General features: G+C 42.9%; 1 non-coding gene across 1 annotated transcript; it reads right to left on the bottom strand.

The window, feature by feature from the left end:
* Nucleotides 1-2,289: 2,289 nt before the first annotated feature.
* LOC140471570 (U2 spliceosomal RNA) lies at nucleotides 2,290-2,480 on the bottom strand. Its single transcript, XR_011957106.1, has one exon. It is a non-coding gene; the product is annotated as a U2 spliceosomal RNA (small nuclear RNA).
* Between the last annotated feature and the right edge of the window lie 566 nt (nucleotides 2,481-3,046).

Here is a 3,046-nt window from a genome sequence, read left to right on the forward strand (position 1 = left end):
TTGCAGAATTTTCTGAAATTCAAATTCTATCATCTGCCATGGCAAGATTTGAATCTGGGTCCCCAGCACATTACCTGGGTCTCTGGATTAGCAGTCCAACGATAACATCACTGGGTCATCGCTTGACCTGCAATATTAGATTATACAGAATAGCACTTATTCTCTAAACTGCAGTGAACAGCAGTCCCTGTGTATGCTATACTAAACAGCAATTTCTGAGTATATGAAACAGAAGTCCCTGTGTGTATTACAGAGAGTAGCTGTCCCTGTCTGTATTATAGAGAAGAGCAGATCATGTGCATATTGCCGAGAACATTTGTTCCCATGTATTTTCTAACCCTTTCAAGTTTCATAACATGCTTTGAAGAGAAAGAAAGCCTGATATGCAACACAATAATCCAAAAGTAGCCCAACCAATGTGCTGCACAGCTGCAATATGACCTCTCAACTCCCATATTCAATGCTCTGTCCCATAAAGGAAAACATACTAAACACCTTCTTCACTAACATATCCATCTGTGACTCCCCTTTCAAGGAACTATGAACCGTGTTCCAAGGTCTCATTGGACACTCCCCAGGACCTTACCATTAAGTGTATAAACCCAGTCCTGATTTTCCTTTCTAAAGTGCAGTACCTCTCATTTACCTAAATTAAACTTCATCTGCCACTCCTCAGCTCAGCAGCCCATCTGATCAAGATCCTGTTATACTCTGAGGTAACCTTCATCGCTGTCCACTCCACCTCCAATCTTGGTGTCATCTGCAAATTAATAAATATACCTCTTATGCTCACATTCATATAATTTATATAAATGACAAAAAGCAGTGAACCCAGCACCAATCCCTGTGGCACCCCAATGGTCACAGGGCTTCAGTCTGTAAAACAAACCTCCACCACCACCACCATCTGTCTTTTAATTTCAAGCCAGTTGTGTATCAAAATGGCTAGATTTCCCTGTATTCCATGTGACCTAATTTTGCTAACCAGGCCACCATGAGGGAGCTTGTCAAAGCCTTCATCAATCCTCTTTGGTGATTCTTCAAAATACTCAATCCAGCTTGTGAGACATGATTTCCCATGCACAAAGCCACATTGACTATCCCTAACCAGCCCTTGCTTAACCGGATGTGTGTAAATCCTATCCCTCAGGATCCCTCCAATAACTTGCCCACAACTGATGTCAGGCTCACCGGTCTATAGTTCCTGAGAATAGCAGGGTATAGCATAGAGAACAACAGTCCCTGTGAAAACAGAGAACAGCAGTCACATTGTATAATGCAGAGAACATGAATCCCTGTGTCTAATATAGAGAACATGAGTCCCTATGTATAATACAGAGAATAGCAATCCCTCTGTCTATTATCAGTGCACGTGTAGAATATAGAGAACAGCAGTACCTGTGTATAAGAAAGAGAACAGCAGTTCCTGTGTCTTATCTGGAGAACTGCAGTACCTGTGTATAATATGGACAACAGCTGTCCCTGTGTATCATATAGAGAGCAGCAGTCGCTCTGTCCAATGTAGAGGTCAGCAGTTCTTTTCCCTGCGGTGGGGGGTCCAGAACTAGAGGGCATAGGTTCAGCATGAGAGGGCAGAAAAAAATCAACAGGATGTAAGGGGCAACTTTTTCATGCAGAGGGTGGTGCATGTATAGAATGAGATGCCAGAGGAAGTGGTGGAGGCATTTAAATTAAATTAAACTAAATTACAGCATTTAAAGGGCATCTGGTTGGATATATGAACAGGAAGGATTTAGAAGGATATGGACCAATGCTGGCAAATGGGACGAAATTAGGTTAGGATATCTGGTTGCCATGGACGAGTTGGGCTGAAGGATCTTTTTCTGTGCTGCACATCTCTCTGACTCTGTGCCTTAAATACATCAGATCTTTGCTTCACATTGTTCTTAAAATCTCTCATTTAATACATCAAAGTGACTCTCATCATCATCAAAATCCGAACTGTTGATTACTTCAATAGCTTCATGTTCTCCCTTTTGTTTTCTGAAATGCCGTTTGCCATTAGGTAGAGCTGGTGGGTAACTTTGTAAAACTTCTGTTGTTGGGAATTGGAGTTGGTGGGAAGAGGCAGCATGTACCGGGGATGAAGTGACAACATTAAGAGTGAGTGCTGAACATAACACGCAGAAAGACTCAAACGAATCGGATGGTAGAACAAGCTGATTAGCACTAAGGCAAGTCTGACTTGACTAACCGAAAGCTTTCCGCATTCGGATCATAAAGAATACAACATATAAAAAATAAATCTACTGTTCGCCTTTTTTAGTGGGGACGTGCACCATTCCCCGAAACACTGCAATACTGGGATGATGCGTGAAGTTATCGGAGCAAGCTCCTGACACAACTTCGTCCTGCAAAAATCAGATTAATATTCAGTCCCTAAATCAGGGACTTATCAGATATTAAAACTGACAAGAACAGAACTACACATGATCTTAGCCAAAAGGCTGAGAAGCGATACTTGTCGTCTCCCTGACTACCTTAGGACCCAGCCGCTTCCTACATTTACCATCAGCCTGACTGTGAACAAAGACCTATAGCTCACGGCTGACAGTTTCATTGCTGCCTAGTCATTTCCAGATCTTCTGACCAGAGTAAACGATCCGTTTGTCCAGGTGAATTCATTTAATCTTTTCTATGAAACTGTTTGATAGTGAATGTAAATGACCAGCAATGTACCAATCAGCTACGCTGGGGCCGAGTGTACGTCACTAACAAGCCGGTAGTGTGTCTCTGACAGAGTATCAATGAGATTGCAGCAACCCACTGGAACAGAGCTGGACACAGGGAATGGTGCAGCACAGAGGGATGTACTGCAGCCTCTCATTGTCTGCGTCAGCTGTCACTCTGTATGGGCTCCTTCCCTAGTCCCACTCACCATGCTTTTCCCGATGATTGAATCCGGCTCCAGTGGCCCCTCAGGCAGTGCACAGCCAATAGTAACTACTGAATGAAGATGGTAGGGATTTACCTACTTACCTTGATGAAATGTGACATTCGTTCAAAAATAATTAACCTCAACTCC

The sequence above is a fragment of the Chiloscyllium punctatum genome, unplaced genomic scaffold (assembly GCF_047496795.1).
Source record: "Chiloscyllium punctatum isolate Juve2018m unplaced genomic scaffold, sChiPun1.3 scaffold_121, whole genome shotgun sequence".
Classification (NCBI taxonomy): domain Eukaryota; kingdom Metazoa; phylum Chordata; class Chondrichthyes; order Orectolobiformes; family Hemiscylliidae; genus Chiloscyllium; species Chiloscyllium punctatum.